Here is a 14,191-nt window from a genome sequence, read left to right as displayed (position 1 = left end):
GTCTAATTTTAGCATGTCTGTTTGAATAAGCCTTTTCATATATGCGTTTTAATTCCGCAGCATAGTCTGCAGTGTCTTCATTTGATTTTTGGGTACGTCTGTTAAATTGTACTTTATATGTTCTTTTATTTTCAAAGACTCCAAATCTATTTTTATGTTCTGTTGCTAATTTTGAGTAATTCTTTAATGTTTTACTATTTAATTGGTCAAACACAAAATAACCAGCTTCCCCTTGAAGTCTGGTTAACAATTCACTCAATTTAGTTTTATTATTCTAATTTTGTAGATTTGCTACTTCTTCAAACCTATTAATCCAGACTTCCCATTTTTCTTTTCCTGTGAAGGATGGGAGTTTAGCATTGGAAAACCCAATTTTCGATTTTGATCGTTTACTTTGGGTTATAACATCTGTGTCAATACTATTAGTATCCATATCAGAGCATGCATCACTAAATATTTCATCATCAGTTTCATCACACTCAGATGCTGATGTAAAATCTAAATTACTATTAGATGTAAAACTTGGTTTACTTTTTCTAACTTTAGAAAATGAATTACTATTATTAGCAATTGTTATACTTTTAGCATGTTTTTGTTGCTCACTTGAAGTATTAGTATGCCTATATTGTTTTGTAATGCCAGTAAAAGCATTTTGAATGACTGATACTACTTGACCAGTCATATCTTGTATATCTACTTTAATAATATCATATACCCCAGAATCACCTTGGTTTTGAGGTTCTGACTTATTTTCTAGATCATTTTGCTTTCTATATCTGGAGGACCTTCTTGGAGAGCCAGGTTTTCTAGGACTTGGTCTCTTACTTAATTTGGATCTTGGTCTTAAAATTATTGTTTCTTCTTCTTCCTCAATCTCTATGTTAGACAAGTCATGAGAAGCTTCATTAACTTGATCACTTCCAGAATGACATGTTTCGTCATCAGTGGTGTGGAGAGTATTGACTTCACTGTCTTCAGTTTCCGATTCATATTGGCTACTATGTCCCCTATTATGTGTGTCGGTCTTTCTGGACCGAACAGACCTTGGTTTACCCATTACACTGATAATCTATTACACTTCAGAAAGGTTCGTATCACAGGATCCAATACAGTTTAATGGATCCCACCGTGGATGCCAAAATTATGTAGCGGGCAGGGGCTTGAAATGCTTGACCAAAAGTTTTACTCAAATTTTATGAGTAGTTTGCAAATTGCAAAGTCAGTATGACAAGATATGATCTGGTTAGTATAATATAGGCATTTGCTAAAAGTCACATAAATAAGTTTCTATATTTTATTCATTTCAAGACTCAGATATTTTCATTGATATTCAAGATAAACAACAACAATTTTAAGTAGTAAGATACTTAAATTATAGACTTTTAGATGATATGACAAGAATCTATTCAGTATACATGTAATAATTTATCTCTACACTCAAGAGATGATTAATAAAATCTTTATGATTGCAGGATAACTTTGTCCGTGCAATTCTAATAAAAAATAACCCTTTTTATTACCAATATAATCGTATGTTGGTATGTTAGAAAATACATAAAAGGCTGAGTCCTGCTATATTACCAAGAAAATAAATTACCTTAAAAGAAAATACTAATTTCAAGTAAAAAAAAAATGTTTATATTCAGAACCTTTCCTGAATAAAAACTAACAATGAAATACAGTTTATACCTAAATAAACTGTTTTGTTTATTATAATTTCCCGACCTTTAGGAAATTATCCCTTAATTGCCAAATGTTTTCCTATTTAATTCTATTTATTAGAAAAAGACAAACGTTAACAGTACACGTGAACTACAATTTTAAATTTAAATGTACAATAACATTAATCCTAACTTTAAAAGATAACTTGAAATAAAGCTTTGCCAGCAATAATACGATAATTAACCCAAAAGATATTTTAAAACAGTTTTAAGAACTTTCTTAAATTTACTAAAAGAATAAAATACTTTAAGCAAAAGATCAAAAATGTAGGAGTCCGGCTCCTAAGAGTCCGCTAAAAATGAAATTTTCCTTTCTAACTTAGAAAACGCTACATTTACTATTTTTCTTTACAATTTAACCCCAAAAAAAATGAAGTTTGCGAGAAAAATTAACCATTTTGACAAAAAATAATGATGAGCAAAATAAAATACTAACTGTAACGACCAAAGACTTAAGCAGAACTGACGAACAAGCGTCGAAATTACGTCAATGTTGGATTGTTGGCAAAGTTGGAAAATTGTTGGATCGCGCGCTTGCTGTCCAACGAAATATTTGAATTCTCAAATAAATTACAAAAATCATAATAATATACAATTTAAGTAACAGTCATATAATAAACAAATTTTGCATGGTACTAAACAAATTTCTATAGTAGCTAAAAATACACCAATAAAACTTCACCGGAAGTCACAATACGTAAACAACATTGCCAAAAGTTATGTGTGTCACCGGCGAACCAAAATGACAAATATCAAGGATAGTGAGCATTAACATCTGCAAAACATTGAAAACGTTGACTACAAATACTAAAAGGAATTACAAAGAGTATTTGAAAACAGTTGCCAGAACGTAAAAATAGTGTTTTTATTGAAAAATCGTCCCAAGTGACATATGGGTTCCACTGCGCATGTCAGTACATTTCATTCATAAAATTCAAGCAAGGTGCGTGGATTTACTACGAGATTTACTACGATCTACTACAGTTGCTACAATTGGATCATTACAAAAATACAAGACATTCAGTTGGATTATTCAGCGGATTATTACTATGAACTGGTAAATTATAACATGAACTTCAAATAGTTTATCAAATATTCAAATGACAGTAATATTTCTAGAAAATCATAATTTTATTTATTGTAATTGTTCTAACTTTACTTAATTAAATGTTAATTAAAACTTATTTGCTTCAATTATGAATATGTTTCAGACTACAATCATTACAAGTAATATAGTACAAGTTATTTCACACAGTTACTGTTTCCTACATAATATATGCTTCAAGGATACCAATTAAAAACATACATCAAAAATATCTTCTCCCTGTCTATGTAACTTACATGTACATCACACGTCACAATAAAATACATGTACCCTAGTCTTCGTACTCTACAAATATTTCGCTTCTTTGGTTAACATATACGTACAAGATAGCTTTTGAAAAAGTTTATGTCACCACTAATAACGTAGTAACCCGGATACTATATGTACTGGGAACTAATAAAGGTTCAATCAGTAGGTTTTGACTTGAAATCTTTAATATTGAGTTCTTGCAACACATTATTAAAACTGAAAATGAAAGTTGTGGTATAGGTATAAGATATGAGACGAACAGACATTATATACATGTAGCATAGAGACATTTGTTGCTATAGGAAAGTAATAGAGAATATCATCTCCCTGTACATCTAACCAAATGTCAAATATCTGTGACGGCTAATAACCGACATGTTAGCTGTAAGTTTTCTAGTGATTTGAATGAGGATTTGGAACAGTGTTTATCAAACATAAGTTGTAGAGAAAATGAAGTTTCAGAAGAGGTAATATAAGTTCGTGTGGATGTGATTAATACCCATCCACTTTAATATCAATGACAGGCAGTCATTAATAGAAACAGCACGATGAGTAGGAATGTGCATGATGACGATTACCATTGCCGCGTCAACTTCCAGGGGCAGAGTTCAAAATATTCATTTTGATCACCAGGCTGCATTAAGGACTAGATAGTATACGTATATCATCATTTGTGTTTTTATTACAACCATAGGTTGTATAAAAGCTCCCAGTTCTCACTTCAGTTCAGGTGATTCAAACTCAAATAGAAAGGATTGAATGATCAGACTTAATGAAATGATGATTTACAATGTCATTTGCAGGTGTGAGCATTGCTGTTAATATTTAATGGCTGCACATGTATACTCGTTAAGCCTTTTGTTCGTAGGTCGACATAAACCAAGGCCGTAAAAACTGATATGAAGCTTACAACTTGTGACAGAGACATCGACTTAATTAAAGGAACTGTGATATCTAAAAGAGTAGTTAGTGTCTTGATTTATGAACCGATACCAATATAAACGATTCTACTATTTGTTGGAAAACGTGGCGAAAAAAAAATGCTCCCACGTTGAGAATGACGATTAAACAAAGAAGTTTAAAGAATAAGAAGATGATATGTTTTCCTTTTCTTATTGTTTTGTCGTTGTTATCAATATAGAAGTTTTTGCATCGAACATTTGAATGATATACCAAATTGAGTTATAATATCATATACCAAGATAGAAACATGTATTAAGTATCTATGTTTAAGTGACCTCATAATTATTTTTGTAATTCATAGTCCATATCTCACCTTCAATTTTATAAGATTGGTATCTGTGATGAACTTTTTTTAGCTCGATCGATATAATTATAATAAAAACTTTATTGTGTTGTCTGTTTGGCGTGGCTCAGTATTCATAAATCCTGACATTCTGTTATTGTGCGATGGTTATTTTTTTGTATTCTTGTCTTTCATTTTTGCTTATGTGTTTTGTGTATAGAGTGTCTACATTTTTTTGTCCTTGAAGTTCGGTATGTTTGTCATTTTACTTTTTACAGATTACTCGATTAAGTAGTTTACCAATGTCCCAATCTCGATAACGAAGGGACAAAACATACATCAGTTTTGTTACAATTGTTGCAATGCTGTTGAAGAAACTGGGGTTATTTTCGAAACTGGTAGACGTTGAATCTAAAATTGTAAACATCAAACAGACGAAATTATGTTGTATCTAAACGGGGGATCTGTTCTATAACATACATTGGTGACCTCTTTGTTTTTGTTTGTATTTTTAAGGTGCATGTTCGAAACCTTTGTAAATTTTATAGTATGATAGTTTATCATATTACGCATACAACCTAAATATATGATAATTGAATATCGACCAGCACTATTATATAGGGCCTTCTATATATCGCTTTCGGTATATTATGTAATAATAACTGGTGATAGGTTATTAAACACCTTTCCTAGGAAATAATATTAATGAATCGAATCGTTTAAAATGCAGATATTGGCTCGTGTACAATTAGGCTACAAGCCCTATCCATATGATTATGTTATGACGGGGGACAGCGGACGTTTCGAACCGAGCGGATAAACGCAGCGAGGTTAAGGCAAATTGAAGGAAAATCAATTAATTTTGGCCATAATTTGTATCTGCCAAAAACACGCTTGTTATCACCTATAACTTTGATTAAAAGTATATGCCAAAGTCTTTATTTCCAAAAACATACATGTAAATAGTTTTATTACATCGTTAGGTCTTGCAGTAAAGTGAAAGTAGTCACGTGAATACTATCTAAAAACAACATTAGCGATCACAAAAGTGAAAAGTGCAGGTTGAAGATAACCTACAAATGCCAACCAAGGAATTCTAGACACTGCTAGGTAAACTTTATATAAAACCGCTGTTACAATTTTAGTATTTACCTTTAAATTGAAAATCGATTAGTTTTTACGAGTAAAATGACATAAAAAGGCAAACAAATACTCTCCCGATGACGCTAGAAAAATGATCTACAACTATTTTGATTTGTAACAGCACTTTTTATAAACCGCAACATCTGCTGAATCTATACATGTCTGAAATTAAGAAGTACTCATTGATCTTCAACCTGCACTTTTCGTAAAAAAATAGATGTTGAATTGTTTTTTAGTTTCCGAGATAAAATACAAACGCACAAAAGACGGAGAAAAGCAAAGACGGAGTCAGACAGGTCAACAACCCGGAAACTTGGAAGTTTGGAGTATAAATTATTACCATCGATGAAACATTCGTTTTTTCTTTATAATGTGCAATTAATTTCTATAAAAGTAAAAATATTTGAAGATATGCTCAAGTTTTCCCGTTTTCTTGGAAGATTCCAATATATACGAGGTCGTACAGGCTAGATAACAGGTATACAAACTACCCGAGATCTGGTTGGCGAACAAAAATAACAAGACATTAATATCCTAGCAATACACTATCCCCTCCTACACAGTATGTGTACTACAAATTGTGTATACCAATGTATTAATTGCCAAGTATTTTCATGTTCGACCCGCTTGTGTATCATCGCAAATGGCAGAGGCGGATTCAGGTAGGCTCGGGTCTCCTTGTGGAGCAACCATTATATGGTTAATGCATACACTTTTTACATGTCCCACTCCAAACGTCGCTTAGCGTTAGGGCACCAGTCCCCCTTTTTCAAAATCCGGAATCAGCATCTGATCTGGGGTCCTAATGTAGTTATAATTTTGCAAGTGCAAGTTCATTATACAAATTAATAGCATACTAGGTTTCTCCTAGTAAATGTATATATTGGGAAACATTATATAATTAACATATTATTAAAAAAGTTGCAATTTCACAAAGAACTCACCAAATTTCATGAATTCACTTGTATTTTTGTTTGTTCTTCGTCATTGATAATGTGTAAATAAATTACAAACATCAACTTCCTACCTGCATATAAATATTCAGATTTTACTTGTTGAATGTCTCAAGTGAGAACTGGTATCAATTTGTAAATCATGATTGGGAGGTCCTATTGAATTTCTTGTGATTTTTTGCCTCTGAATATTCAGTTTCACCAGTTGCCAAGCCAGTATTATGTAAAGCTTGCACTTTTTGATTTTGTCCCTAATGATTTCCTGCATTTTGTTGGACAGAAGATTCCCTTTCGTCCCATCTGGAGCAATATTTTTCTTATATCAATTTTCTTACTTGGTAAAATCACTCTGCCCTCCTTAATTATTTTTGCAGCTGAGACATTGAGTAACCCATCCTAAAAAAATATACCTTTATCTCTCATGCTTTATGCTTGCACTTTATCATGGAGTGATAAACAGATTTGACAAATATCATATGCCTTTACGACTAATTTAAATCGCATCTGTGAAAAAATCCACATTGGATTAGTTTCAGATACATGTACCTATGCTTCAATTAGCAACCTTGTCATATATATCATCTTAATTTCTCAACCTTATAGTATACCATGAAGCTGAAACTACTGATCTATTTTTTCAGCCGCTCATTACATGTTAAGTTCCTCCCTAACCGAGCGTCCACCAAGAAAAATGGACAGCAAAGAAATAGTCAAAAGTGCTAACTGACATCCAACACAATCAATCAATTGTTTTTACATGATAAAGTGCCATATAATTTTATGGTTGATTGTTAAACATGTTAAAATCAGAAAACATATTTCCCAAGACCTGCTGAGATTGGCGGCAACTGAATGGTAGCTATAGATAATAATTTTTTTTTGTCAAAATAAAATGAATTCTTTGTACCGGTATATAGGTTTGAACGTTGTTTTCAATTTAGACTTGTTTATATTTTTTCGTTTGGGCTTGTATTATATTTGCCTTCGGGTTTATACGATCCGTTCATCCGATTTTGACTCCTCAAAATTCAAGAGTCTATCCTAAATTGAGGTAAATTATGTGGCCTTCCAATAACCGTTTCGATTCCTAACATCACTGAAGAGACATTAGTTGTCGAAATCCGGATATGGTGTACAAAAAATCTTTGCACCTTTGTTTGCGGTATACCATCTTTGCCGCAAATTTATTGTTTTCTGTTTGGTATTACATTTATAGTTAAGATCCATTTATTACACCTTGTGATCCGTTTATTTGGCAATCGCCAATGGCAGTCAGCAGGATTTAAGAACATTTGTTGTTCGACCTGTTAGTCAAATGCGTTTTGTTAAAATATACCTTTTCACTTTTTTGGTCTTTTGGAAAATGTTGTTTGTGCTGTATTTAGACCCCTCTAACAAGAAATTTGTTTTGCATGCACACGTATAAAAATTGCGGTTTTTATCAAACGCAATCATAGGTTTGAACGTTGTTTTCAATTTAGACTTGTTTATATTTTTTCGTTTGGGCTTGTATTATATTTGCCTTCGGGTTCATATGATCCGTTCATCCGATTTTGACTCCTCAAAATTCAAGAGTCTATCCTAAATTGAGGTAAATTATGTGGCCTTCCAATAACCGTTTCGATTTCTAACATCACTGAAGAGACATTAATTGTCGAAATCCAGATATGGTGTACAAAAAATCTTTGCACCTTTGTTTGCGGTATACCATCTTTGCCGCAAGTTTATTGTTTTCTGTTTGGTATTAAATTTATAGTTAAGATCCATTTATTACACCTTGTGATCCGTTTATTTGGCAATCGCCAATGGCAGTCAGCAGGATTTAAGAACATTTGTTGTTCGACCTGTTAGTCAAATGCGTTTTGTTAAAATATACCTTTTCACTTTTTTGGTCTTTTGGAAAATGTTGTTTGTGCTGTATTTAGACCCCTCTAACAAGAAATTTGTTTTGCATGCACACGTATAAAAATTGCGGTTTTTATCCAACGCAATCATAGGTTTGAACGTTGTTTTCAATTTAGACTTGTATATATATATATATATATATATATATATATATATATATATAATAAAATATAAATAAACAGAAATGACTGAAATGACTGACTGAATCACATTTTTTACATATAATATAAACAATCCAAAAGTTTCAAGTGAATGAATCATGATATAGGAGACGGGGCAAAATAATCAGCAAGGAAATGAAAATATGTAAATGCTAATAAAACTACATACTAGTACTGCCTACAAATACCATTGACAAGGGTACAATCAGTGGGTAATTTTAACCTGACCCAATCACATAAAGTAAAATGACTTAATTCATGAAATTGTTAATCAAAACTTCATTGACAATTATACCACATCTTCTTATTTTTATATTAAATTCTCGCTGTATTATCAAAAATGTAAGCAATTTCAAAATTAGAAAAAAAAAATTTCTGTCAGTGTTGGGGATGCTGTCTCATGGCCGTACATGTACATCCAACATCTTTTGCTAAACAGGCTAGATTTAAGAATCTTTAATACTATGAAAATATTCCATCACAAGTTTCCAAGTAAGATATCCTTCAAAAAAGTATAACCTGATAACTATTGTAAACTCAGAAATGTTTGCGTAAATGTATTATCAAGATAAGTATGATAATTATAATTATTGAACAATGCCAGGACAAAAAATGTGAGATTAATTATTGCAGTTTCAGAAAATGCTGGATACAAATAATACCATCATTTAAATAAATTTATATGTTTTTTGCTAAACGTATTACCAATTTCAATTTAGACAAGAAATGAAAACATTGCAAATTTTTTTGATTTCCAAGTAAATAGACAAACAAGATACATGTATGAACATGTACATAATGACAGCCACATGATATATATACAAGCAAAGAAAATATCAGTAATTTGTTTTTCAAACATTCTGTGGCTGTTGCAGTTGTCTTGCTCAGAATTGAAGGACCACTTCAATGTGCCTATAAGATGAACAACAACAATTGCAATAAAAACACTTTTTCTATGTTTTTGAACTTTTTGTATACCTGTATGCTGTATTATGAAATGAAATTGAAATATAATTCTTTATAAAATATGACTATTTGTTATCTGGTGGTGAGTTGTCTCATTGGCAATCATACCACATCTTCTTAGTTTTATAATTACATGTATATCTATTAGTGGTGCATCAGTAAATTGTATGCCTATATCTCATGTATATCTGTAGGTATGAATCATGTTTACAGCAGATTCCAACGAGTATGAAGCTGCAGGTAGATTCTTTGGTTAGCTTCCTTGCTAGCTCAACCATGAAATGATTATTACCTTAAAATTCGGAGGAGCATAGCACCAATTCATCATCCAATGAAAACACTCATATCAATAGCCTGTTTAATATTTGTAATATGTATGTTTCATACAAACAGGTTTACCTAGACAATTTTGCAAATGAATTTTCATTTCTTATAGTCTTTGATTGAATTAGAAAATCTTTTTATTACAATAAACTAGAAGCGGAGTAACGTTTTATGTTTTGTTTAAATATTTACGCCGGGAATATGCAGTTTAGTTAATTAGTGTCTGTTGGTGTATTCCCCATGCATATACCATTGTTATGCTTTTGGTGTCTTTTCTTCATATATATACATAGTTTTAAAACTAAAATCTTTTATATTCACACAGAAAAGAAAAACTAGCATACTACTTGATATCATTCACGGTTGTGGACCTTTTATTTAATTACAAATGCAACGAAAAAACAAACAACAAGCCAGCAAACAACTGCAGTTTTGAATTAAAAATATTGCAGAGTTTATAAACATCCACTAGGTCCGTAAACATTACCTTACTTTTTAGTTTTAGATAAATGATGCAGACACGAAGAACATTTTTTATGTCTCTACTTCATTAAGATTTAATCTGACCTCGATTGAATGATCAGGTCATATGTACTTTTGGACACCTTGTTATCTTTTTTACCTGTCCGGGTGTATTGTAAACATATGAGTATGTGGAAAACTTAAAGTGAATACGGTCAACACTTGCCATTCATATCCAACTACAATTTATTAACTTGATGTAACAAATTCAACCGACAAGTAAATCATATTATTATTGGTAATGTTTGATGATAGAGAAAAAATTAGGAATTTCAGCTTTCAGTTTATTTTTCACCATTTATCAAAATAAAATACTGACTTTACATTTTTCTCCAAATTATAATATAAGAAATTGAGGATTAAGGGAAAAACAGAGAGAAAAGGTTATCAGAATGTAATGTTTCTGAAATGATTTGTAATTTTATGAAAAGCTGTTCCACATGAGTTCAATCCTTCAAATATTGAACTATCTAAATATTCTCCATCACTACTTCTTAATTGAATCGACATGCATGAAGCAAAACATTTGACACCTTAATAAAAAAAATGAATCAAATACTCAATTGGCCCATAATGTTTCTTAAACTGCAATGGAGAATAGTCTATACTGAATATTTAACATTTTTCATGTCGGGCCGGGCCTTAGTTTTATAGCTGATTGTACGGTATGGGTTTTTTCATGGTTGAAGGCAATATACAGTTGTCTATAAATGCTTACATCCACCTCATTTGTACTTTGGTGGTTAGTTAGCTCTCGCATTGACAATCATACCACCATGAGCTCCTTATTTGTTTTATGATTATATTTATGAAATAAGAAAACGGGAAAATTATCTTTTTACGACTTATTAATTGATAAGCACAACCTTTAATGGTTCATATCTTTCTGTGAATTTTAAGATGTCTTGACTGAAAACTGGAAGGAAGTTGATTACACACTGGAAGGCTTTTTGTAAATATATGACTGAGTAAATTCCTTGTCTTGAAATGGGGCTGGGGGGTATTTCTTTAAACAACTGCATAGCAGGTGCATAACTTAAAACACTTTATTCTGCGAAATGTTCGGAATCTTGGTTAAACACTTCAAGGAGTAGTAGATTACATTTTAAAACTACATTATTTTGTAAATTTTGCCGATATATGACCTACTTTGCAAGTCTGACAAATAAGTTTTTGTGTTGGTTCCCTAAACGATTATGTTGTCTTGTTGTCCCATCCATATACCATATGTCTCCTCAGTTTTGTATAAAGAAATAAAATAAGTCATAAAACATAAATGACACATTTATTTAACTTCTAGAAACAAGTTTAAAGTCAGCTGTGAAAATCACATATAGCCGCAGTGATGAAAATAACCAAAACAATCACTACGTGAAATGTCATTTACTGCATCACATATAGCTAACTCGGTATACTCATGTAAATAATCTGGAAATCTCCTTAAAAAGGACTTTATTTTAGAAAAACTATTGTAAAATATTTCTTAGATTAGCTTCGGCAAATCACCCATGATGGAAACCACAATTATACATTACAACAACATCGCCAGGAGTAAGAAACGCATTACCGTGTACATCGGTTTCTTGCAATGCGTCAATAAAAAAGTTAAGCAAATGAAGTCCGTTTGAGGGACCATCAATAATGTTAAAATAGTCAATTCCTAACGAACTTTGCATCAGATTAATGGTATAATTTGCATTTGAGGCATACCGTTGAATTTCAAAGGCTCTCTCACTAGGAAAAGAATGTCCATATTTCCTATTACCAGTAGTCAGAACGACAGAAGCTTCATCAAAACAATGAATTGAAAACGGATAAATATTTTCTATATTGTGTAGAAACAAGTCAAATTTAGCTTGAACTTGATAAGTTAATCCCTCTTTAGCTTAAATGGTTAGTTTTTTTCTTTAGAAGCAAAGTTTTTTTGTAATAATTCTGCATATAGAAACAACTCTAGGAACATTGTCAGGCTGACATTCCCCATCATTGACTAATTTGTTTTTAATTTCTTTATGATACAGTGATGGCTGTCTACAAAGATAGTATTCAATTGCTGTAAGAATATTTTCATTGACCAAAACAGCTGGTCTCCTGTATGGTATATCTGTAATTGTTCCAGTGTGCATATATCTTTGAATAGTTTTATTAACAGTTCTTATATCCACACTTGTCAACTTTGAAATTTCGTCAACAGATTTTCCTTCTCCAAAAGTATCTATTATCCTACACTGTAATTCTTCTTGTAATAATTTTCCACTTTTATAAAATCTCCCTACTTTTGATTTTTCCATGTTTGAAATATAAGTGTTGGCAAATATTAACCATTCCAACAATACTATGTCTAGTTAGGATATTTCGGAACAATTAAAAAATTGTAATGTTACTATATGTTTATTTTTTTTCTTCATGAGATTTGGAAATAAATATCATTTAATATATGATTTAAATTTGAAATATTTTGTCTTTTATAAAATGTTAGTAGAATCTGATTTGAGAAACCTGCATATGGCCCAGACAAATGTATAGGTATGCCATTCATACTTTCAAAATAGGTAAGTGTAGAACATGAATAGCATGCAGTTAGCCCCACATTCGACTTTTCTGTTACCCGAGTTACTATGTGACTTCTCTTTTGTAAACTCATTTGTCAACTCATTTGTCACATGACTTTTTGTGTGCTTCATTCTCATGTTTCAATTGATAATGGATGGATTAAGTGTTGAAGAGTTCTTGATACAAATAGGTCCAGAAGTTCAATCGTTTTCGTCAGTATTTAGGCAAAATGGATTTGATACTATTGGAAGTTTGAAATGCATTCGTGTTAATGAAGATATAGAAATAATGTTTAAAGAGGCTAACATTTGTTTGCTGTTAGGGAAAAAAAGACAGTTAAAAAATGCAATAACGAATTTGAAAGATGTAAGTGAGTCGTGTGACTTGTCAGCTAGTATCAAACAAAAGCCTGTAGAAAAGCCCAGTATGGGCAAAAAAACACTCAGAAGCTGAACTTAATACAATGACTCTACTTGAAAAGGCCAAAGACCAAGCAAGAAGATGTACAAATTGCCATGAAACAGGGCACAAGGCAAATGGAAACAAAAACAACCAACCCTGCGCAAAACTGCCCTGCATGTCAATAAGTAACTGTGGTCAGGTTGACAAGCATCCTGAATACACAGTCAAAAAATGAAGAAAACAAAGAGAGGTTGGACAACTCAAGCAGAAAATGAAAAAAATGACAGAGGAGCAGAAAATGCTAGAGACATACGCGCTGACTAGAAAACATGATTTTATCAGCAATATGAGGGCGAGATTAAGAGCTTCGAATCCTAGAAAATATATTGATGGTTCTATACTGATGAGGGACTTATTTGCCTTAAAATCGTATTTTAAAGGTGAGACACCAACTGAAAATGGAAGAGACAGTTTGGATTTTACAGAAGCACTTAATTCCATTAATAAGAAAAGAGAAAATCTCCAGGTTAATCCCGTCAAAAGAAACCTGAAAATTGATGATGATGACATTTCTACAAACATGAAGACCGTCAAAGTAGCTTTCCCCATGTGTCAACCTCAACCTCAACCTCAACCTCAGTTTCCGTATCCCTATCTATATCCATTGTATCATCAAATGCCTTTCTTTCCAAATGTTAATGCCGGGCAAATGTCTTCCACATTCAACCCGCAGATACAAGGATTTCCTACCAGTAATCTGTATATTAACGCGAGTGTGAAACCAGAACTAAAATCACCACAAAAAAATCCGATGGAAATATTAGCTGAAGCAGCACTCAAACATTGTCCAATTAACGATGATGATGATGATGATGATGATGATGATGATGATGATGATGATGATGATGATGATGATGATGATGATGATGATGATGATGATG

Source organism: Mytilus californianus, unplaced genomic scaffold, assembly GCF_021869535.1.
Source record: "Mytilus californianus isolate M0D057914Y unplaced genomic scaffold, xbMytCali1.0.p SCAF_13, whole genome shotgun sequence".
Taxonomy (NCBI): domain Eukaryota; kingdom Metazoa; phylum Mollusca; class Bivalvia; order Mytilida; family Mytilidae; genus Mytilus; species Mytilus californianus.
The sequence above is the reverse complement of the archived record's forward strand: the minus strand, read 5'-3'. Positions refer to the sequence as shown.